Source organism: Chamaea fasciata, unplaced genomic scaffold (genome assembly GCF_029207755.1).
Source record: "Chamaea fasciata isolate MVZ Bird 193981 ecotype frontalis unplaced genomic scaffold, bChaFas1.0.hap1 SCAF_10, whole genome shotgun sequence".
Taxonomy (NCBI): Eukaryota; Metazoa; Chordata; class Aves; order Passeriformes; family Sylviidae; genus Chamaea; species Chamaea fasciata.
This window is the reverse complement of record NW_027094095.1, coordinates 19,658,513-19,684,452: the sequence shown is the minus strand read 5'-3', so window position 1 is coordinate 19,684,452 and position 25,940 is coordinate 19,658,513. Positions and strand designations below refer to the sequence as shown.

At 36.8% G+C, this 25,940-nt stretch overlaps 1 protein-coding gene across 1 annotated transcript in view; it reads left to right on the top strand.

Annotated features, from left to right (window-relative positions):
• Positions 1–25,940, top strand: part of ADGRL2 (adhesion G protein-coupled receptor L2) — a 313,675-nt gene that overhangs the window by 26,673 nt on the left and 261,062 nt on the right. Inside the window, exon 3 of the mRNA XM_066192572.1 lies at positions 8,139–8,293. The gene's annotated coding sequence lies outside the window, so the exon portion shown is untranslated. The remainder of the gene's footprint in view (positions 1–8,138; positions 8,294–25,940) is intronic.

Sequence of the window (25,940 nt, the reverse complement as noted above, 5' to 3'; positions counted from 1 at the left end):
TAGTTTAGGTTTCTGATTCCAAAAGTAACAAAATGGGTCATCTTGTGGTTTGAAGATCATTGTAAAATGCGTGCTAGTCTAAAGATTCTCTAGTTTTATAGAAGGGCCTTTTTTTTCATAGGCATTATGAAATAATTTACAGGAGTGATCAGAAAGACTCTTCTTGTGTTAATCATAACAGTATTTCTGAAATAAGTATAGTAAAAATGTTCTTGATTCTCAAACACTAATTTTTCTTAACATTTCAAAGGTTTCTTACTTGTGAAAAGACTGCACTTGAGTATTCACTACAATTCTCTGAATGCTGCCTCTGCTATCATTCATCTGTGCTTAGTTCTGTCTTGCTGTGATGTCTTCTTGCTTATTTTCCATTTCCGTTGTACAAAATTGTCTTTTGGCAATTAACAGTGCTAGAGGTTTTAACCTGGTATACATACATAAACCTATAAGAAAACTGTTATCAAACTAAAAAAAAAAAAAAAAAAATCATGCACATCATTATCACTGTGCATGGGGAACTGGTTATATGAGGCCAATACTTGATTTGAGAGAACAATTTAGTTGAATTTTGATGCAGCTAAATAGCACCTTTTGTTAAAATCAAAATGACCTTGTGTAAATGTACTTTAGAAACTCACCCAGGTAAAAGAACAGGTACAAGAATTCAGTAACTGCAGTGTGTTTTACAAGGTTGTATTTTCATTAAATTGATCACAATTTTGCCCTCTGTTTTTTCCATGTATGGGGTGGAGTAGATTAACAATTTCCATTTTTAAAATGTTCTTGCTTTATAAATTAGTTCCCTTTCTTTCAGCTTTTATACTCCACGCTCCAGATAATAAATGTGCTCACAAAAGACTTGTCTAAAATAATGAAGCTGTTAAAGAACATTGTAATTTTTTACTTTAATAAAATTAATCTGGCCCTGTAAACCATTGGAAGGCAAACTTGCTCTTAGAATGCATCACAGTACCACATTTGTGACACTGATAGATAACTATTAACTCCTTTTAAGCTTTAAAATGCTTCAGAATGCCAGAGTAAAGAATCTAAAACTGCAGATCTTATTCAAATGAATCAGGATAGAGCAGATGGTTGAAGAAGGCACACAAGCAAGAAGTAAATCTCCTGTTCTCCCTTTCTGATTGCTTTGCCCACAGAGGAATAATGATTCAAAGAAAATCAGTAATCATGGCGGTTGCCATTAGCATATTCCCAATAAGGGAGCTTACATGAAAATTCCCAGAGAAAATGAATGGCTGCTAGTATAGATCAGTGTGCAAATAGCGCATTTCCAGCTGCCTCCCAAAACATAGATTTTTCCAAGACATTTAGAAATGAAATTTGAAAAACTGAATTAAAAGAATTGCACATTTGCTTAGCGAAGAGATGGATATTTTATTAACCTAGCAATGCAGCTATATTTAACACCTGTGTCAGTTGTGATGCTGAGCTGAGCACTCTGAAAAGTGTCCTGTGCTTAAAATTAAGGTATCAGCAACCCTTCAATAAAATACAGGGAGAACCTTTTCCTGCTTGGTTGTTCCTGTCTGGAGAGCGTGTGCAAACTGCTGTAAATCCCTTCCCCGACATGTTTTCTGATTGCATTATTGTGAACGCGTGTGGTAAATGTCTGCTTTCTTGTTGCTTCACAGAAGTTATTAAGTTGTTCACAAATCAGTGGCAAAGCAAAACATTTTCTCAAAGTGTTGCGGAAGGAGCACTAACCTAGATAAATGGGTGTTTTCTTGTCTGTCCATAAGCAATGGGAAGCCCATTAGCCAGTGTAAATGAGCATAGCGCTATCGGAACAGTCAAGCTGCCGCCTTTCATTTATATGGAATTAGGATTTTCGCTTGGCATCTTTCAAAATGAGAGCAAATTCAGGAATTGCACATGGGATTGTCACATTCTTCTACTTAATATAGTTAAGGAAGTAATGTAACATTGTGTTATTCTCATTCACTTTAATTTCGTCACGAGGCAAAGTCTAAATCATCACTGCTCTGGCCTCTGGATTAGGCAGTCAGCTGCTATTGTTGAAACTGGAAAATGCATGTCTAATTTCTTGTGCGCCAGGATGAATGTGTATCTCCTATTGGTTCCAAATGCAACAACAGACCAACAGTCGCTAAAATAAGTGCCATCACCTAGATGGTTGATAAATCTCCTTAGAAAAGCAACCATGAGACATGTTATTGACAGGTTTTGTTGCTGAAATAAGAGAGAAACTAGGTAAGGGTGACCACGTTCCTGCAGATGCCATCATTGATTGTGCCAGCAGGAGGCAAATGGTTAAAGGATTCAATGGAAACTGTCACAATAGTTTCAATTTTATTATTGAAGCCCAAACTTTCAGTGGCAGTGGACAGATTGCCTTCATTTTTCATCCATGAAACATCTTCAACATTTCTGAAAAAAGCAAAAATCTTTTAAACTAGCTCTGCAGCCAGTAATGCCTTTTATGTATACTAAGATGGTAGAAACCATTAATAAAATGCCTGTCAACAGCACATCTCCCTTTTCTCTTTAGCAAAAAAGGGAGAAATCATTAATTACAGTTTCTGTCACACACAAAAGACATGTTTTTTTGTTCTGGTCTTTTAGCACTTTAACAGCATGAATTCACCTAGTGGCCACCTATTCTGCAAAATTTGAAAAGGGATGTGTCCTTATCCATCTATGCAAAACCTTCTGAAGACATTGCATGTGTCTGCCTGGGCAACAAACGCGGTATTTTGGGTTGACACTGAAAAGGAGGATTATGAATATGGATAGGATGCAAATACTCCATCTATCTTAATCAGAATACAGGAATTCAAGCTGTTGTAGAAGGAGGGGGAAGGAAGGGGGAGAAAACCTTAGAAACCTAAGCTGTAGGGGCCTGATTCTGCTTTTCCTGCTATCAGCTGGAGTTTTACCACTGAAGGTAATAAGGTCAGGATTGGGCAGTAAATTTACAGGATCTTTTGTAAGGTTGTCATTTTACACACAGCTCTGCCAGACACATTGACTTTGATTGAGATTGCTTGCTTTGCTGAACTCATACGTATTTTAAGTATTTGCTGGAAGGTGGACTTAAAAATCTCTATTTGCTTGTTCATTTATCACATTTGAAAAGTATAAAATTGTGTATTTTTTTTGTCATGTATAAAAATTAAACAAAAAAATTTTCACATACTGCAAATTTGAAAGGAATGCCTAGGGAGTTACAAGCAATAACAGTTTTGGGGCAGACAGTTGTTACTTCGATTTATCTAACCAGGATAATGTCAACAAAAAGGTCTCCAGTTTCTAGGTTTTTCCTAGCTCACCATTTCCTATCATTTAGTGGATATCTGTGGTGCATATAAAAGCAGAATTCTAACAAAATAGTTTTAGGGTTTTTTTTCAATTTATTTTTGTAAACTTTGAGAATTGCATTTTTGTCGGTTTTGTTTTTGTTCCGTGCTATCTAAATATTTTGCGAAACCCATACAGAGGATTCCTCTCTCTTTTGAAAGAAGTCATCACTGAAATCTGGCAAATCATAAATCAACATGTTTTCATTGTGAGCATATGAGACTTCTTTCAACCTTCAGATCTAATGAAAGAGAAAGCAAATACAATACTCTCATTCACTCAAAAGGTAAACATATGTCTATTAGAGATTTTTGAAATGTGTCATTTATGTTTTTCAGTTTCAATATGTGTCTCATCAATTGTAAATGAAAGGCCCAACCTGTCTATTTGGGCCTTTCACAAAAGCATCAGTCTGGAAAACAAAAGAAGAAAAGTCTTAGTAAAATGGAAATTTAGGACCAAATTGTCACCTGATATAAAACCAGTCTAGATGAACAGATTTACACATGTGTTTTGCATTATAAATACAGAATATAGATCTAGAAATGAGGACTTCATATTCTTTATGCTCCTACATTTGGTGTCATCATTTACAATTCCTTGATTAGGAAACATTACATTTTACGTGGCTTTTTTCTAATATTGTGACAACACGTAGACCAATTTTTTTTTATATGGATAAAATATGTGCTAGAAAAAAACCCATTTTACTATCTTCAGCAACTTTAATGCCAAAGTTAAATGGGTTCCCAGTAAAAGCCCTGAAAAGTTTGTCTTCCATTTCTTCTAGGCTTTTGTATTGAGAAGTCAAGACCTTTAATCAGCCGTAGGAATGTAAACAAGTAGGTTTAGCTCACATGTTTCACATAATCTGTTTCTATGATTATGTGCCAAAATCTGTAAGGACCTACTCCTGCACAGCTGAAGTCTGTAGAAATCTTACCATGCATTTCAAGTCACAAACATTGCAACTCTATGTGTTAATAAATGTTCTGACTCTGGAACGTATGGGGTTGGTATATTTGAAATTTGCCTGAGCTATAGTCTCTTACATGCATGGCTGAATTTGAAATTAGTTTAATACTCTTTTTTCTTCACAACTTAGAGTCAAATCTGTGATGTTCTTGCTCTGATGTCAATGAGAAGGTTTTGTCAGAGGAGTCATTCATTTGGGGTCAGATGTCTGAGTATGGATGAGTTACTTATGGCTTTTGATCCAGGAAAATACAGTTCAAATCACTGAGACACATAATATGAATGCAGCTGTTGATCTGTTGGTTCTGAAACACAACACCCAACTAGTCTGTGAGCTACACACACTATTTTTACCCTAAATGTTTTTGTACCTGTGGTGAGCAGAATATTTTAGTAGTATTGGTTAAAAATGTCATATCTGAAAAATCTGGAAGGTATTCAGAGTAATTTAGTCTTTCACCAAGATTTAATCAGAATAGTCTTATATCTCTTTTGTGCTTTGTCAAATGCTCACTACAATTTGTCTCCCCCCATGGTGGACTGACAGACTGAGCAAATAAGCAAAGAGCCGGAACATTTGACTGTAATTGCAATGTCAGCACTGTTAAACTGTATTTATGAGAAGAAAGTTAACACTGTGACATTAATAGTTTCATCAGTCTTACACGTGTTTGCTTCATAAACAAGAAAGCTTTTTTAATAGACTCTCTGTGACCAATACTTTGGTCATCTGAAGTAAGGCTGCAGATTCCAGTTTTGAAAGAGAAGCAGGTACAAAAATTAGTTTGGATTTGTATTATTATGCTTGGGGAATTAAAAATTCTTTTAAATACCTGCTCTGAGCTAAGCTTTGTAAACTGTGGTTTTCCTGTCAATATGCAAAAAATAGTGACTAGAAACAAGCAATAGAATAGGCAGGGTTAGGAAGTGTAGTATTTTGTCTTGCTGTGCTTCAGCTCTAAAATAGCTTTCAGCAGATACATGAAGTCTTTTAGATTTCTCGACTCTTTAAACCACTAGATGCTCACTTGCACTTTCAGTGATTTATTGCACTATACCAAATGTACAGGCTAATAAAGACAGTTTGTTACTCTCTAATTTTGGAGGGACGTAACACATAAAACTGCAGCAATCTCTTACCTATATGTTTCACTCTATAAGGGGTAAACATAGGAGAGAACATGACACGTACTAAAGAAGTAAATTACAGTGTTATATTCCTTGGTCCAATAAAGCAAGGCTGTCATACCTCTGAGTACTGGCATGTTGTTTTGCACTACAGCTTAATCAGCTGGGCCTAGACTGCTCCTTAGTGTTCGTGTGCCCTAGGCGGTGTAAATGCTGTGATTCACATGCATCGTCACATGGGCCTGTGCTGTGCCTTTTGTACAGCGGTGCATAAAATTATATGTTAGAATGATTGATCACATACTTCCTAGCTACTTAAATTATGAGAAGGTAGAGTTTAAAGATATATAAAGAGATTTGCAAAATTCTGGAGCCACTTGCATATGTATTCAAACTGTGCTGCTTGTGATTCTAGCACAGATGATATTGTCTCAATAGGCTTTCTGGTTATGCTTGAGAACAATGCAGCTGTCCAGGCTCTAGAATCTTTGAGGAAGTAGCTAATATGCTGCAAAAATTAAACACTAAATGATGATGTTAATTTAGTATTCTCATTGTCTTTGATTTGTAAGTAGATGCACATGTATACATACACCCAAGAAAACATCAACTACGTACACTTACTGTGCTTCCACAAAGTTAGAAATGTTTTGAACTCCATGACAGGGAAGGAGACCAGCCCCACATATGTTCATTTGCTGTGTTCTCCCTTAATCAGTCATCAAAAGTGATAAATAGAAAGAGAAACATTGAAATAAAAAGAATAATGGTAGTAGGCATTTATTTCACTGACGTCCTGTAATTGCACCTCCCATGAAGTTTCTTGTCTGTGCCTCAGTTAGAGGAACAGGTAGATGGCAAAGACTGTGAGGGCAGTATGCAAGGGACCTGTTTCCATAGGATCCAACATATTTCCTTTTGGCTTTAAATCTGCCCAGATGGTTTGCATCTCCTTTAAGAGACTCAGTAGTGTGCTGTGATAAACTGAGCCATCTGGACCCAGCAACCTCCTGAGGTTCCTGCAGTGACCAGAGCAGCTAGTGTGGGCTTGTGTGATTGTTGGCAGATCACACACATGGAGAAACTGAGATTTCTGCTCTTTAAGCACCATCAATCACCAAGAGAAAAAAAAAAAAGTGGAATGCTTTAATTTTAATGAAGCATCTAATGACAGTGGCAATGAGATCTTCCAACTAATAGCCCACAGGAAGCTCATCTCCCACAACCTGAGGACTGTTGGAGTCCTAAGATATTATGTAATGACAACATGAAACTTCTTACCAGCTATCACATCCAGAGATTGCTTTGATTTTTCCCATAAGTCTTTTAAGCCCTGAGCTGCTGTAATATCTCTTCCCCAAATGTAAGTCTCATACATGTCCGGAGATGGCAATCTGACTATAGAAGGGAAGAGTAATAAAAAACTATGGAAATTTCGTTAGGAAATGTTTTCCAGGTAATTACTATTCTCTGTATGTCTGGAAAGGCCAGGTACAGTATGCCTCATTGATGCTGACAGGGTAAGAATAAGTAATATTATGCACATGTGTATCTTTTATATCTACGGGAAACCTGGAATAGAAATTTCAGCACTAGACAGACTGGAAAAAAAAAAATCCTCTATAAACTGAAGAAAAAAACCTCGCAAAAATGTCATGAAATAATATCCAGATCACCTTGCACAGTTGTCAGATTATAAAAACAGGCACACATGATGGAGCATAATTCATAAAATGGGCAAATCACAAGACACTTACACCAAGGGCAGGATGTCTTGCTGTATAAAGCATCTTGCCTTTGAGGTCTCTCGAACATCATCACTTCTTCTTTTAAGTAAAGACAGTTGAGCTGTCTGAAATTTGACCACATCACAAAACTAGGAAAGCTTTGCAGTATTTGGTGCAAATGATGTGTTCAGGTGAGGTCAGAACTGAGTAGGCATGAAGAATGAGTCATTTGTCACCAAGAAGAGATTCCAGTGGGAAAGCAGAAATGTATTCAGTGGGATAGTAATGGGGAATTCACATTACAACTTGCTGCTTTGTACATGGCCTGTAAATACTTTGAAAGCTGCTTTCTGTGTATAAGCTTCACAATCCTGAGGCTTACTCTGTCTTTTCAAAGAAAGATAGGTTAGAGGCCAGTTGGTTGGAAGACTTGTAAAACTTTTATTTTTGTAGATAAGTATCTCTCCAGCCAAGCACTGAGTTCACTGCCAGAGGAGTACAGGGAAACTCTTAGTGAGATAGTCTTCATTTCAACTGGCATATAGAAAATAGGATTTCTCATTTATTTCTGTATGTCTGTTACTCATATAACCTCTGCAAGGTGAAATATGAAGCTGAATTAGTTTGCAATTGGTTTCAGATCTTGATGTGAATAACTTGAGTCTCTTGAACATACTAAATGATGTTATATATACATATATATGAACATACATAATGATTGTGCTCAGTAAATTTTACATGGGTTTCTTATGTATTCAATGCAGTCAGACCAATATATGTGTACAGTATGATTATTGTATCTTTTGTGTGAAGTTATTGTCTGTCTACAGGTTCTGCAATAGTAATGGTAAAATGCCTCTTTTCCCCTCTCTTCCTTAGTGGAATAATTATTATCCAAGCTACATTTTGGTGGCTTTATTTAGCAGACCAGTTCTGACATTTCCACATCTTAATCTTTCAAAACAGCTGAACACATGAGAAATGGCTGATCATAAGAAGAAGCAAGGATCCCCCCCCGCATTTCTTTCACCGTCCTATTGCCATTGTGCAATTTCATTGACCTCCTGCCCTTTTCAGATAACTGCTTTGTAACAGATGCAGAATAAAGAGCTTTTTGACAGGTGAGTTCATATTAATTTACTGTAAATCTGTCTGCTTGCACTGTAGTAAAAGACAGGTAGCCAGTAGGACTTAAACAGTGATGTTTGGTGCTGATTTCCTACCCTCCCTACCTCCCTTCCCTAGCTGAGCCTATTTCCACATCCTATGGAGGACCATTCAGGCAAAAAAGGTTTTTTTTAACTGTCATTCATGGAAAGAGTATTAGACTGCATATAGTTGGGCTGGCACACTCTCTGTCTGAGCCTCCCTGATCAGATGAATTGTTTGAGCCAGCTATTTCTTACAGGAAAACAGAAAGAACTTGTTCAGACAGTACAGTCACCCTAGAATGGCATGCAGGGATTTAGCAAAGTGCATGCGTATGGTGGCCTTTTTAATCCTTGTTAGACTCTTTCTACTGCACAGGACATTCAGGAATGATGAGAAATGGCTCTCTGTTGTTCACAGCCTGAATTAAAAACCAGACTTTTATAGTTTGTTGGGGTTGCTGTAAGTGTGTTTATATTTTCTTTATGTTAATGCCCCTAAGGAAATAAAAAGCTTCTTTTAACCTTTCCTTAAAATGAGCAACAATCCCATGTGATACACTCAGATTAATGCTTCCTGCCTTTTTTTAGAATGAGTACAAAGTAGTGACTAATGACTTAACAGTAAAATTAATCTTATGTACTCTGGCAGTATTATCTTTGTTTGGGAAATTAATATTACTGTGAAGACAAAATACACAATGATAATTATATTTTGGAGCACCTATCTGTAAGCTGGAAACTGGGGAAAGTATATTTCACATGTAAATGGAGTAAGAAAAAGGTTTATTGGAAAACTTTTTGGAAACAGGGACTAACTAATGTTATATTTGTCCACTCTCCTCATAGCTGGTATTTTTCATTAATAAGTAGTGTGTTAATCTTCTCTTGAAAGAACCACAAGAAGAAACAATATGATGTTTTTAAGAATATAAATATGGGGTGGTTGTGCATTTCTCATCTCATGCATTAAAAAAAAATAAAATAGCAGCAGAATTATCATGATTGCTTACGGGTTTTAGTGACTGTGAAAATGAGATTTGCCAGTAGTCACAACAGATTGGGGTGGAATTTTGCTTTTCAATTCTGTTATTGTCAAGGTGCTAAAAGAATGAAAAAAGTATTTCCTTTTTAATACACCAGAAAAATTTAACTTCATAGTTGGTTTTTTTTTTGTCATTCTTCATAGCTGATTTTATTCATGACACTTATAAAACAGTTAATTGTGAAGATGAAACGATTTTAATTCTTTGTCAAAACAAAGCAGGAAAACTTTCAAAATAAGTAATATTTTTTAAAAATCAAATGTAAAAATATAGAATGGGAAACTTCTACAGCTACATTCAAGCACTTAGAACAAAACTGAACCTTTTTCAGCAAAATGTGTAGTGTTACATTTTGATATTTGATTCAAACCTCATACCTTTTATGGAAAGCGAGGCACTGAAAAACATTATTAATTAATATCATGTCCAACACAAACTTATGTTCAATATTTTATTTTAATGACAAACATTGCTGTTCCAATGTTTTGAACATTAAATCAATCCTTCAAACAAATTACAGTAGCCAATCTCAGCAGTGCTGGTTCTGTGAGAAGGTTAATCTTTTGTTGAGTAAAGGAAATGAATTTATTTGGAGACTGTGTGGAAAAAAAAAAGAAAAAAATAATTGGAGAGTGCAAAGTGATGGAAAACAAGAGAAATTGAAATAAAAGAAGGGAGTGTCAGATCATTTATTAAAATAATAAGCAAACTTTGCTGCTGGTTTCTTCATTGTTACTGAAATTTAAAAAAAAAAATACTCCTTTTATCTGCCACAGCCTTACATTTTAAGAAGTCTTGTGTCCAGCACTGCCAGAAATTAAGAAGAATCATGAGGATAATTTTTATGTTCCTTATATTAAATTTTAATGTTATCATACTCTTCACATGCTTTGTTTTTGTTCTGTCATGGTACCTAAAAATGTCAGAAGTAGTAACAAATAAAATCTGATCCATGTCATTTCTACCTGGAGTGCTTTTGAAGAACTATTTGCAACTAATTTTTGCCATTAAATGTTTAGGATAAGGGCCATTTAATCAATGGGTGTTAATTGCCATAGATTTGTCAAATTAAAATGGAGCAGATCTCAGTTGTCAAAGAAGAGAACCTGAGTGGAAATGTCAGTCTCTGCTGGTACATCCTTTAGCTGAGGACTCCAACTGCCTGTGCAGTGATGAGCATGACAGTGCTCAGGTGTGGTCCTTATTGCCTGGAAGTTTATACTGAGTCAAAACGAAAAGGAAATTATTTTAATTTACTTTGGTACAGCTGTGTAAAATATCTGGTTGTACCCCTCTCTGCATTCTTGCCATTCCTTTGTATAAACCTACCCATTCTAATGCTTCTGGCAGTACCATGTCACTTTACCAATAGCCAACCGATCTTTGGATGCCTGCAGGAAGGATCATAGCAGTGTTTCTGACCAGGGGCTCCAGGAGCCCAGACAGTGGCTGGAGGACACACAGGGATTGAGGATTGATTCTACCCTGAGCATGCTATCACTGAGCCCAGTGAGTCAGGCTGATGCTTAAAGAGCTGTAAGATTCAGTTGGGGCGCTTGGTAGTTCCTTAGGAAGCCAGGTGAGCAGCACGTGTATGTGTTTCCCAGGTATATACCTGGGGAAACTTCCACTGTGTGTGCTGCATCTCCTTTCATGCAAGAGAATTTGCTTCCCATATGCATTCTTTAACTGAAAGTGAATTGTCACCTACCATGGCATGCTACTTGTTTAGTTCTCTGCTACAGTTTGGAGTGCAATGTTCTACATCAATTAAAAACAGATGAGAGAACAGTTTAGCTGAAGACTTTGTTTCCTTGTAATCAACTGCAAAACAGACCAAGGTCATGTAACAGATTTCTTCTTCACTCTCACTTAGCAGAGAAGGCTGTGTGAATGCAAATTGCTTTATTGGTGGAGGGAATTAAAATTATAAAAAGCTAGGTTTAAAGAAGTGCAAAATCAGGACTGTGTCAGAACAGGGACAATATAATTGTGGTATGGATTCCCATATGGGACTAAATTATCTAGATTTTACTAATGTCAGCAGTTCTATGTGACTGCTGGAATGCAGCCAATGTGCCACATTTGCTTAATTTTTTTAAGATGGTTCTGATTCTACGCAACTTTAAATATGCAGAACGCTAAATTTGCTCTAGGTGTCATAGTGGCACTTCTGTGCTGCATAATTTTGCATGTTAATTTTACTTAAGAGAAACATAAAAGTGGCCTAGAATATATCCTAATCCAAAGTTAAGTTACTATTATTTTGGTTCAGCTTATGATCTCTTCAGCAAAAGGCTGTTCAGTTCTACAGGCGCATATCAAGGTTGTGTCCCTTTACAGAGCATTCCATTCAGTAATACTATTTTGTAGCAACTCAATAAAGCTGATAGTTTTTCTGGGTAATTACCCACAGCCCCCTGCAGGACAAATTAGCATTCATGACCTGAATAATGCTTACTAGAAAGAGTTCAATGGAATTTACCTAATCAGAATCATTGCTTTCTCATGGCTACACTATTTTTAACCTAGTCCCTATTGTCTGATAGCAAAAATCCTGTCAGTGCCAGGTCCAACTTGGCACAGGGTGTATAAAGGGAGAAAGATTATCCTCCTCAAAGGTACACAGTGTATTTTTAAAGCTTATGGACTGTATTCTACATTCTTTACTCAGACCTTGCTTAGGTAAAAGTGCGTTGAAGTCAGTGGGAGATTTTCCAGATGACAGAATGTTGAATCAGACATTATGAAAAGAAGTGTGTATACATGTTTGCAAGACAGTCCATGGTTTATAATTTCTGTTAACCATGAAAAGCTGACAAAGTGGACTTTCAAAAGTGAATTTTCATTTCTGGGTTTGTGAGAGTAGGAAAAGTTCCTGCCTGTTTCAAGACATTTTGTTGTTTTGGGTTGTTTTTGTTTAGGATTTTTTTTTGTTTGGTTTGGGGTTTTTTTTTTTTGGGGGGGGGCTGAGGGGGTCGGGGGGGGGGAGGAGGCAGGGTTGAGTTTTTAATTACCACTAAAATTTTCCAAATTATATAAAATTTAAAAAACTATTCCTTTGATGGTTTTGACAATTTGTGTTTTGCCTTCCTAAGACTGTGTAACATGTCAAGGTTAGTAAAACACACGTGAGCCCTTCAGAGGCTTAATGAGATGCTCACTAGAGTAGACCAGGAGGATTGGAGAGAATTTCTGAAATCTTGCAGAGATTAGGTGTGTGCATGCACACTCACACTCACAGCCACCAACAAAACCAGAGAAACAGAAAGCAGGAAAGTTATGTGAAGCTGAACTACCATTTCCCATTAAATAGTTAATGCTTCAGCTGTGTTTTCCTCGTGCAGGATGTATCAATCACAGTAATAGGAAATGGGAGTTGAACCCAATTTGAACAGAACTCAAGGGTTTTTGGCAGTGTTGTCTGACCAGTAGCTTCAAACTGTGGACAAATGACTTTCAGTTTCTGGTCAAGGGTACAATATTAAAGAAATCATGTGCAGAATTGTAGTTCTCTGATATATATAAAGGGTCCTGTGCACTTTTAAGCAAAGGTCATTTGCAGTGTGTGTTTGTGCAGTAAGATGTAGCTGAAGGCAAATTTTAGTGAGTGATTTAATGGGCCTTGGATGCAGACAATGGGAATGCTGGAAATACAGAAACCCTTGGAGAACTGTTGGCTAGTGAAAGAGAGTATGTGAACAAGTACGAATATACAGCACACAAATGGCATTCAGTACACCAAAAACTACTTTTTGGTGTCTCTCTCCGGGCCAGCCTACAGGAGTCAGAATAATCCCAGGTGAGATTAAGCAAGAAATGGGACAGGCTGAATAAAACAACATGAAGTGTTGAGTAAAGAGAGACTCATCAAGGCCAAATTTATCCTCAGCTGTGTGTTAGCACAATCCAGTTCAGGATGATCCTGACTTACTTGTTTTTGTAATTGTTAGGAGGCATTAAGTAGTGCTGCTCTGGGAGGAATGGAGCAATAGCATTGCAGCCAGCAGTACATTTAATTGTTCATAGGTGCAAAAAAAGGGAGTTGTCCTTTAGGTTATCATTTATTTTACTTTAGCAGCTGAGACTATGCCAGGATGTTTCAGGCAGAACACTTCCTCTCTGCCATCACTGAAGATATACAGACTGCTCAAGTAAAGCAACAATTGCTTACTTGGGGAGAGTACTCCAGTTTCAAATGCATTAGATGAAATAACAGGTTAATTTATTTTAAATGAGCATCATACTGTTTATTTGAGGAGAAGATGTAATTACAATGGAAATCTTAACACTAGCAGAATTTACCAAGTCTTAGTCACTTGGTGGAGTTTGTATCATCTGTTTAGCTTTGGTTGGACTGACTCATCCCCAAAGCAGACTGTGAAGCCTTCCTCCTAGGTATCACCCTGTCCCACACCCATTAATTATTTAAAACTTCTTCTCTAGACCTTCACATCCATCCTTGAATTAAGACCTTTTCAGAAGAAGGCTAAAACCAGGTTCCAAAATTCGAAATTGTCAAGTTCAGGTTTTACATTTAAAATTCTTTTAGTGGATTCATTTAAAGTTAAGACTAAATGGGATTTTATCCCTGGTTTATATTCAGATGCAGAGAGATTTTGAAAGACTGACACAACTGGAAAGAAAGTTTGCTTGTGAAAATACTCTTTAGGATGTCTGAATTATGTATTTCTTTCAACATGACTCTTTCATCAAAAAGCTGGACAAAGCAACTAGACAAAAAAAAAAAAAGGGTAAGAGAGGCTTAATAAGAATTAATTTTTCTATTTCGGAGCAGCAATTCCTAACTCTTTGCTTTCATTTCTGCTTTTTTACAAATGTTGAATCAATTGTTCACATTCTGCACTGATATTGACAAAAAAAGTTAACTATGCATTTGACATTATTTGATTTCTAGTTCATATTGTTTTAGTTCACATGGTTAATAGAAAACTTTATACAATTTTGCAATAGATGTTGAAAAGTAAAACAGAAACAAAACATAGCCAGGCTCCCAGAACCTAATTTTTTCTCTAATATCAATATAAGAACAGATGCAAACATGCAAAACATCAAAGCTAAGCTCAAATTAATTTAAAAAAATAGTTAACTTGATGAACCGCTCCCATCAGGGTTATTTGCTAAAGACTATACATCAAACCTGTAGACAGATTGGTGAAGGAACACGTAAAGAAATTTCAGTTATTTCAAATACTCTGTTTATTGCCTGTGGATTCAAAGAAGGGGTTACTGATGGTGTTTAATATAAAACACTTAAAACCCCTCCATAGATGCAGGTGTGCAGTGCAGATTGCTTTGAGCAGTATTCAGCAGTATCTGTCTGTCTGGGATCATAGTTCTTTGCCCAAGAACTGTTTATTCATTCTGATGCAACAGCAATTAGAAGTCATCCACATAGAAACTGAACGCCTTGAGAACAATTAAACTTGCAGTAGCGCTGATAACCAAGAGTAACTGTGACTATTTCCTTGATGAGATTCATAAGCCCATTTTGCCTGGACACACTGATCTCTGGAATTAAATTCTGAGAGCTGCCTGCTACTCAGAGTTTGTGGATTATCAGACTACCTATCTTGGACTTGAACTGAGGCAGCAGTACTCTTATCTAGTCACTGTAAGATCACAATTCTCAACTGTAGTCAAGTACAAAGTACAGACTTAAAAAGAAGCATTTTAACCACCTCAGAAAACTTTACAGTTCCAGGGGATGAAGAACAAAGAGGTATCAAAAATACAGCACTGAGACTGGTAAACTACTGCAGTAGTTTGCAAGCACATAAAAATTAAATTCCTCCTCTCCAACATGTGCCGACCCTGCTTATATTCAGTGTCCTAAGTGGAGATAAGGGACCGGTTTTGCTTTGCTCATGTGGGAACAGGAACAGCGGGAGCGCTGTGTTGGCTTCTCAGGCAGCTGTAGTCTGGGAACCAAGATAAAGTTGTGTGATTAGAAGTGAATAACTGAGAGATTGACATGACTTTAGTCTGTCTTGCACCGTGAGGTGTTATGGCATCTGACAAGACTGAAGGAAAAAATACCCTTGGAAAGACACAGTTGTGTTTGCTCTGTATTTCAGTAGAAGACAAGTTGCCAAAATCCTGCCATTCAAAATGGCCAAGATGAGAAATAGTCCAAAAGATGATGTAATATGTTACTTGATGGTGAGCAGAATTATTTGTCACAACCTAGCGTCATGCTGCTCATTTATTAATGTATATAAAGGGAGTGGGAAATTGTACAAGGCATATCAAGGGAGAATCAGGCCCTTGGAGTCTTATAGATCTGTTTTGGTGAAAAAGACATTCTGGAAATGGTTTAATTGGCTTTTCCACCTATTAAATTTGTTTGCTTTTTCAAGAGGGAACCAACATCCATGTTTATGACTTGAAAAGAATATGAAATATCATTACTGAAATCTTTATCTTGAAGAATAAGCAAATACTCTGTTGTAATGTGAGAGAAACTGCTTAATATTCTACCTCCTGAACCAGACAGACACTAAAAAATAAATATTCAGTAGTTCTCTAATGAGATTGCTAAAACTTTTGCCAGGTAAGAACTGATGTTCTGACACTGATATTCTTTATAAAATACCTCCTGAACTTTGAACAATTCTGTGCATTGCACAGTGGCAGAACACGGTCCTAATAGATTAAATGGTTTGATTTAGACTTTTAGTATTGCTGTGTGGAGGTGTGAAATCCTGCCTCCAACTAGCCATGATGACAATTTTTTTATTTCCTTGTGGATATTTCTGCAAATAGAAATTTTCATGCCCTTCACCACACTACTGCCTACGCTTCAGAGGACATTCAATTAATATCCCAAATGTATTTCACTAGCCTTCTTTTAACTCTCTTTCAACATTTTGTGCTATGATATTTCAAAGATACGTGGCAATGGTGAGGTCACTGGGATTTTCATCCCAGTTGTGCTAACCACTGTGATTGCACACATGCATTTCTTACCCGTTCTCCAGATCATCACTGATGTGGGGAAGGATGGTCACAGCCTTGTCCAGGGCCAAAGGATCTGATAGAGTGATGATGATGGGTGGAGGGAGGACTGCACACAAAATCTTGTGTTTGCAGTGGTAGGTGATTTATGTAACTCATCCTTTCCAGAGTGGATGTACTTAGTGTTATACTTGAAAAGCTTGTTCTAGTCCTTATTAAACTTCATCAGTGTGAGCACTGTGGAAATACACTTTTTGTTTGTTTGCTTGTTTGTTTTTTGTAAAAAGTCTAAAGATGTTTGGGTGTTTTTCAACAGAAATGAATGCTTTAGATTTGCATTTACAGTGACATCACATTATCTTTCAGAAAGCAAAAATAGCAAGTCAAGCTGAGTAGTAGGTCTTCTATAATATTTGAGTGGGAGCGTTTTTATCAATAATGTAGCCTTGCCAAAACCAGAAGTATGCTGGAGACCATGACCTTAGGAAAATAATGTTTAGTGACATTAATCTACATCTAATAGAGAGCTTTGTATCATCACTTTGGTTTATATCTGCATTATTGTAGCACATAGGCTGTCACCTGCATTTATATAACGTGAGACTGATAATTCCTTATCATGCACAAAATGCAGACCTCGGGGAAGAGTTCATTTTGGCCCATTTCCAGGGGTACGTGTAATGTGTTATGAGCAGAATACTGCATTTAAGGCTATCGAGTGCAATTTGCACTCTTTTTCTCTTCAGTATGTCTTACGCTTGACAAGATAATTGCCCCCCATAACACACACACATCCTAAAACACATTCATTACAAAGCCATTGTATTGACATATAGATACAGATATCAGTGAAGGAATGTTCTTGATATTCTTTATATAGTATGATATGTCTGGAGTACATCTTTGTAAGTAAAAGAGAAGTTAGCATTTGTAATAAACTGAAAATGACGAAACAAAGTTGAGAACCTTGCATGTGTAAGTGTTCCACTTGTCAGGAAAACAGAATGCTTTATTTCACATAAATAACTTTTAAAGAGATGGTGGTGATCACACTTTATTTTTTATTGTGGAGTTTCCTACAAGTTTGTGAATCTTCCAACTTCTTTTGTTTGTGAATATTCTCGATGTTTTTTATTGTATACGTTGCCAAAGCATGTATACATGCATATACATGCATATACATGCTTTGAGTGTGTAGCTACATGGAACATATGTACTGGAATATGTTATCTGAAGAGTTCATTGTTATTATTTTAGTTCCATACATTAGATATTTAGAGAATTTGAAATAAAATATAAAAGGTATTCTGTCTTTGAATATTTGTAATTTGTGCAAGATATATTCATCATCATTACTAAGCCTGACTCTGAAACATTTTAGAAAATAAACAATAATAATTTTAAACCAGTTTTGTAAATTTCTTTCACATACATTCCTGGGGAGACTAAGTGTACCCTAGCATTATGGTATTATAAAATATTATTTGTATTTACTCCTTTACTTTTACAGTTTTTATGACTTCCTATTTTCAGCAGAGATTATAGGCCATACCTTTATTATTGACTAGCAAAGAAAATGCCCCACAAAAAAACCAAAACCAAAACAAACAAGAACAAAAAAAAGAACAAAACAAACCAAAAAAGAACAAAACTAACCAAAAAAAAAACCCAAAAAAACCCCGAAAAACCCCTAACCCCTTCCAAAAACCAAATAAACAACAAAACAAAAAAAAACCCAAAAACTGCAACAAAAAATCCCCCACAAAAAAAAAAGCCAAAAATCACCAAAAAACCCACCAAAAAATCCAAGCAAAAATACCCTAAAAAAACAAAAACAAAAACAAGACAAAACAAAAAACCCAAACAAACAAAAAAACCCAAAAACCAAAACAACAACAAAGACAAACCAGAAAGGGCTAGGTGTCTTATATTGGTCTTTTCCATCCTTTATTCTGAAAAGTCTATATAGGTCTTCATTTTCAAAGGTTTTAACAGAATTTGCTGGTCCTTTGATATGGTTGTATATAATTTTAACATTGTTCAACTATGATAGATAGCCGTATGGTGTGGTACTTCCTGTGTATTGCTTAAGCTATAGTTTTTATTGAGTTATGTAATCAAAGAAGATCCCATGACAGCATCATCTAGATCTCACATTCCAGTTTGATGAGAGCAGTATATATGAGAAATAACAGGGAAAAGCTGGTCATGCAGAAAGCAGTCATTCCCCTTAACCTCTGTAGTGAATCGTGTTAGGTAAGCTGTGACCTGCTTTTCCTTTGGAAAGCAGCTTGCTTATATCCATTCATGAGAGTAAAAGTATATCCTGTGGGAATTATTATTTTACATTATTTCCACTAAAGGAGGTACAAGTCATGTGAAGTAAACATATATCAAACAGAATTTTCTATGTGGTAGGTTCTACCAAAACTCATATTGTGTACCTTAGAATGCAGATGGAAGAAACCTTTCCTCACAAAGGTCTGTGTTTTCCTGTGAGATGCACGGTGTTCTTCTCCTTGGAGGTTTTAGGAATTACACTTTTGCTTGGTGCCCTTGATTTGTAGCTGCAGCTAAAAGCAGCTCTGTTCACTGAAGGTAGTTTTTGTTCTCCCCTAAACCTAGTACAGCATGTGTGAAATCAATGGCCCAACATACTCAACAATTTTTTTTTTTTTTTTTTTTTTTTTTTTTAATGAGGAGTTCCCAGACAAGCAGCATTTTTTCAGGGCTTGCATTTGCAACACCAGCTGTAACAACAATGAGCAAGTGTGTTCAGACACCACTCTGCTTGTTGGTGCTACTGAGTGACAAGAGCATGGTGAACCTTGGAAGGTTTGGAGGTTGCATTACATCAGTCCAGACTAAAAAAGTCTGGCTAAGCACAAAGTAAAAGTGAAAGATTGACATTGTGGTGCAGTGATTGAGTGCTCTGTTCTGTTCATTTATGTCCATAAATAAAATACAGACCAATGGAAACTTGCAGGGGAATAGACTTTGTTTCTAATGTTAACTGTGAAGTCTGCCTTTTTAAGTGACAGTTTTATAAAGACAAAGAATATTTAAACATTTTTGGTTTCAACACTGGTATCTTTAAATAGCTGTTTCATTTGACCAATACCCTAAAGCCAGACAGGGGTTTTTTGACTGTTCATGTGGATGAAGGCTCTGCTTTACTTCCTACAAGTGTGACCAGGGGTATTTTCCAATGCACCCTCTTTGTGCTGGGCCTGCAGTTCGTTTTCAGAGAGGTTGTGTGTTTTCTTCAAACTTGAAATTTACTCATTCTAGCCATTGGTACTTTTCAGTTTATCACTAGTGTTTCTTTCCTACCCTGCCAAAAAATTTTTGGTGTGTTAAAATCTGATGTAAAATTACAGTATTTACAGAAATATGAATCTGTGATAACTCCACTGAAGTTGGGTTTTCAGGAAAATAACTGAGAGTTTACACACACAAATAAATGACATATGGAGCTTTACATCCGCAGACTATTGATGTGTAATAACTGTCTACTTGTTTGCACTTAAACTGTAAATCCAGTTTAGCTTAGCCTGGAAAGGATAAATTCCCAGAGCACTTTCTTAGTGAAATTTGGGGCAAGTGAGGAACACTGACTAGGTTTTTATTTTGCTAGCTAGAGTATCTTTCACTTATAGCAAAAAAATGGTTATGGATCTATCCTGACAGCAAAGATGTGGGAATATACAAGTAGTTCAGTAATATGCATTCCATTTGAGTGTTCAGTAGGGTTATTTTTTTGTGTGGCCAGTCAAATGTAAAAACTGGACAGTAACATTACAAAGGCAATGTTAAAATAAAAATGCATGTTCAAATTGCAGTAGTTATACATTAAAATTAAGTTATGCTGTAAATTTCTTTTTATACATGAAGATGGATGCATGAAGTTTAGAAAATCAATCCAGAAAACTTAAAGCCCAAATGAAACAAATGGATCAGTGAGTAAACAGACTGAAAATTCTGTTGAATATGATGTCATCCATTTGCTGTAGGTCAGAAATAACTTCATACTGTTAATTATAGGTATTTATCATAGTTCATATGATTTTGTGGGGCCTTGTCAGTGATCAAAGGTGGTTCTTTGGACACCTGTCATCAAGTGAGTTAGTAATTGTAGAATAGCTTATTTACTGAATCTAATATGCCATTAAATAGACTTATTTTCCCCTCTCAGCAGTTAAAGTTGTTGATAAAAGGACAGTTCTGTTTTAGTAAAGTTGATTTGTTGCAGTCAGGTACAATAATTATGTTCTCTTACTACATGTTTGCTCATTAATGCATAAAAGTTGTTCTATTACAGCAATTTTAAAAGTATTCACTGGCAAAAGGCTTGGAGATGGGAATTAAAGTGAAATGTCCTGTGAAAACTTAATTTAAAAAAGAATTTTTTTTAAAAAAGGCAGTGAAATTGCTGTCATTCATGTTTTCGGTATGTCCAGTCAGACTCTTGAAATTGTAAAAAAAATGAGACAAAAATGCTGCATTTAGAAATCTGCTTTTAGAAATCACAGTGAACGTATGGAATACAAAAGTAGTAAGATTTGAACTGGAAGTGAATAAATAGTACTACTATTAGACTGTATGACAGGGGGGAGCTTTTTCCCCCCTGCTTCTCTGAGCTTGAAAGTCTATTTGTTCTAACCTTGCACCTGGATGCAACCTACTTTCCTTGAATCAACTTGCATTCTGCCTGGGAAAACCATTTGTGGAAAGAATGAGCTCTGTGGGTTTTGCAGCTTGTTTGTGGGATAGATGTGTGCCAGTTCAGAGCCCTCTGTTCTGTGTTGAGTAAGACCTTGAAGAGATCTTCAGCCCCACTAGGGCACAGAAGAGCCTATTGAGACTGTCAGCCTTTTTTCCTGCTAGCTACTTTTTTTATTAGGCTGGTAAACTCCTGAATTGTTGAAAAGCAGCTGCTCTGAGGAGGATTTAGCTAATTCTCAGGGTGCTTCTGGGTGTGTGGGAGATATATTTACATCTGGACCACGAAGGTCCCTTGCATTGTTAGACCTAGGTGACCTCTTGCTAGATCAAAAAGGGGTTGCTGGAATGCAATTAAAATGCAGTGTTACTTTCTTTTAAAGCCCCAGTAACCCAATCAACAAGTTCTCTTTCCCCATCTTTTTGTCAGTTCCTTTGCAGTTTCAGATTTTATTCCTGTTTCAGATTTGTGCCCTAATTTGGTTTTACCTTGTTGGAAAATACCTCAGAGAGTATTATTAAAACTCTTTTAAAAAAAGAAATCAAGAAAAAGAAGGTGTCCTGTCTTTTAATAGCCAGTTCTGTGGAGGTTCAAGCTATTAATTTTCACATATTGCTCAAGTAAGCAGAACTATGTGCATTTGATTTTTTCCCTAATAATCTCAGATGTAGTTTTGTTGTAATGTAGTACACAATTCATATTGATTAACAGGTCTGTAAGAGAGATATGCATTTTATAGACACAGTCCAATGTGAAGCATGAAATCGAACTGTAAATAATTACGTTTTTTCAAAGGGTGGGCTTTTTTCAGTTCCATGGCAAAATTTGTACTTGCTGAAACAAAGGTTTGATTAAAACTAAAAACAAATTTACATTTGCAGGAGTTTCAGCACTGTTGTTTGCAATTTGTTATATGCCTTTACCTGGCATGCTATTTCACCCTTCATGACACACATCAATACCTTCTTTATGTCTGGCTATTACCACTCATTTAAAAATCTATTTTACATGATTCTTTCAGCCAAAAATGGACCATAATGACATAGAACAGAGCCTGTGCTTCATAAATTCTCCGGGAATCAATACTTTGGCTGGGAATTTGTCAGTCTCACAAAGCTATGCATCATTAAACTTTACTATTATTACAGTGGACTCTGCTTCAAAGTTCACTACCTAGCTGATATTGGATGAACCCATTTAAATCAAGGAAAAGATATGAGACACAAATGCTTCTGTACTGACATGTATTTATCCAGATAATGTTTAATTTATGAAATAGAAGTAGCTCTTAAACTGCTTATTGGTTTATGGGCAAAGTTCAGCAATATCATCATTAAAGATTATATACTGATTACAAGTTATTGGCAAATGACTTTAAACTGAATCCATTCAGATTATTTCAAATATGACATATTCTGCCCATAGGATCTTATACATTAATCACACAACATTGAATTTGTGAGTATAAACATCCAATTGAGTTCAGAATCCGTATCCAGTCAAACCACATTAGCAGGAGTGTTTATTGCTATTAAATACAAACAGGATTTTTTTGTCACTCTGCCTATTTGTTACATGGCTTTTCTTGGTAAAAATGCAGGTATTTGTGCAAACAAAAATATTTGTTACACACTATTGATCATGTGGTATGCATCATTATTTTGTGTGAAATATATTAGCTCCCTTACCAAACAACAAGGATTTTTACATGGCTCCCAGACAGAATAATGAATAAACAATGAAATTCAGAAGTTTATGGATGACACTTGGGAGAACTGTTTATTTCTACTTCTCGAGATTAATCTTGAAAACAGAAAACATATCCACAAATCAGGAATAACTTACAGAAGGGTTATAAGCAGAATAAAAGCTAGATTCAAAAGAAGATTATTTGTATGCGATAAACGAAGCAGACTGTATATACTGTCTGCCTCACATACTTGCTTGATTGACCAAGATTTGAGAGCTATCAGATCTCTCAGGATAGCCTTCCTTAGCTCCTCCACAGCACTCCAGACCACGGGCCAAATAACATCCAGCTCAGCTGAGAGTGTTTGTGCTGACACCCGTGGACATCACAGTGTGCAAGGACTTGAGAAAATACTTAGGATCAGGCTTAAGCAGATATAAGGATCAGGATTAACTGAATTGGTTCAAGGACCTCTTGGTTCCTCCTGCCTCAAAGAAACATGGACGTATGTATGGCTCCAGTGAAACCACAAGCTTCTAAAAATGCAAGTATTTTTGTTAGTCCCTTGAGAAGTCACCTGCAAAAAGATAAAGGACAAAATCAATGGTTTGTTGGCAGGCACACACACAGGCACATGCCCTCTCTATCCTCTCCTTGGGGTTGCCACACCTGCTTGTCTGCTGTGTCAGCATCATTTCTCCTACTCAGGAGATCAAAAAAGGAGAAATCAAAAAGGGTCATTAGTTAGGAGGCACAGGTGTGAATAGACTTTCTAAGCCATAGACTTTGTGCACCTGCTCTGGGGAGCATTGCTGGGAACTGGGGGAGGTGTGCTAACCTCCAAGTTTTGCCAGCCTTGCAGGGACTGCTGGCTATGGAGACTGAATTTTGTGTGTGTGCAAGAGAAAATTCTGGTCTCGCTGCTCCACTGTGGTGTGATCCAGTGCATTTACAGTCCAGGGCAAATTATGGCATTGTGATCTCTTGCACAGCTGTAAATGATCTGCAAAATAACCTCTTGTTTAAAGCTAGAGCAAATTCTGCATGCCTGACATCAACTTAAAGTCTGCATTTTAAAAGGTGCACTCCTTCCTTGATTACCTTGTGCGTTTTTCCTCTAAGTTATAAATACTGAAAAGAACAAACATGCATGACCAGGCTGGAATATTGCACTCAGGTTTACTGGGCTTCCTTCAAACATTTTAATGTCGGTTATTTTTTAACAGTTATTGGAGTTCTTACACACTTTTTCAGAGCCGATTGGGTTACTCGGTTGTTTTCTCATGTTTTGATGATGTCTTAAAGGTATCCACAAGATCAAGTTTATCATTCTGAGCCCAAGTTTATGTGAGAGCTTAGTTAGGTGCCAAAGTAACTGTGCTGGGATCAGTGTTCCAGTGCTAAAGATGCTGTTTGGAAATCATTAATGCCCCACTAAAATCTACAGTGTTTGCACTTCATTTGTAGCAGCTGAAAACCAGATGCATCTCCAGTCTCTCATCCATGCACTTTCTTTTGATATATCTCTACACATAATGTCTGTTACACAGTTCTCTGAATGCTTGAACTAAATGTAATTAATACAATGGGAGTTGCAAGTAAGACAGAGTAGAGAATGATACAAAAAAGAGAATGACTTACAAAGCAGGAGTACATGTGGCATGGCTGATAGAAGTTCCCTAAGGTTTTAGAGAAACTGTTCCGCTTTTCACTAGTATTGAGAACTTCCTCAGGGACCCCAGCTACATGGAACTAGAAAGATAAACTTACCCTTTCACTCACAGTCCCATTCAAAATCTTTCACAGCATTTCCAAGGTGAAGGATATGACAGAGATGCAACTGCTGTATTCATTATTGTCTTAGTATTCTTTCATTTATAACACGTACCTACATGACTGGCATTTCAAATATAAAAGTCAATCCAAAGCCTCTATCCTTGGCATCTTGCAACCTAATCTAATCAGCACAAATCACATCTGAAGCAAAGCTACTATAAACATGTGTAGCTCTATGAAGGGGGAAAAATGTGCGAAAACAAAAGTTTTTCCAGGAAATGTTTTTTTGGTTTGATTTTCATTAGCCCAATTGCTTTAATATTACTGGCTATTCTTAAGCGATGATAAGAGGTGGGAAGGGAGGATAAGAAAATTTAAGGAAGAAAATGAGGAGTTGATGGAAGGGGTATGAGGTCATTGGATGCAGTAGGGAAATGGGGAGAAGGGTTGACTGCTTGAGGCAGAGGCAGCAGTATGGATGAGAAAATATAAAATTGCAAAGAGACAAATGGAGCACAGCACAGGGTGGGGTCTGCAGAGTGAATGTGGAGTGTCTGGGGGAGCAATAGGAAGCCAGAAAAGAGATGCACAGGGATTAGAATCCTTACAGGGGTCCCTGAATGTGAACAACAAAAATTACTGGTTCTTTTAAAGAAACAGAAAGGTCTTTTGTAAGGTTAAGTGCTGATGTTTTGAGCTGAGAGTGCAAGAAAAGGCTTTGTTAGCTTGAGACATACAGAAGTTTATAGGACAGATTCTTCCTCCAAAGCACCTGTATAAATGGTGCACAACTACTGCTACAGGCTTTAGGTTGAGACAGCAGATGTGTCTTTGTATCTGCTTTTGAGTCTAAGACTTTGTGACACATTGTGAATCTTCATGGGGCCAAGCCAAAGGAAACATCCCTGCTGTCCCTCCCAGAGCCTACTCACCCATTCGGGCTTTGGCTGCCTGAGAGGTGCGACCTTTCAAACCTACTGTGGAGGTCATCTTTTTATGCATGAAGTACAATCCTGACCCATTTGAACATTAACAGGGAAGTTCCCACTGATGTGGTGAAACAAGAGATTCATCAGGGCTGCCAGGAGCTACCAGCAATCCCAGTGTTTGAAGTGTTTTCCCTTTAATACTGCTACATAGGGGGAGGCTGGTGCACTTCTCACTGACTCCAGCATGTCTAGTTTTAGCATTCTGCGTGTATTGAAGTAGGCAGTCCTACTACTGTTGCTTTGGTCTTTCAAGGTTCAGAATTAGGAGTGATTTTTTTTTTAATACTCTGCCTAACAATCTCTTGTGTTGGCATTTGAGGAACAAGTATTGTATTTTGAAGAAATGTATTCTTACAAGAAATTCCTACTGGACTGCATGAAGACTATTTTTAAAATTGAATTTTCTCTATTAAATGTT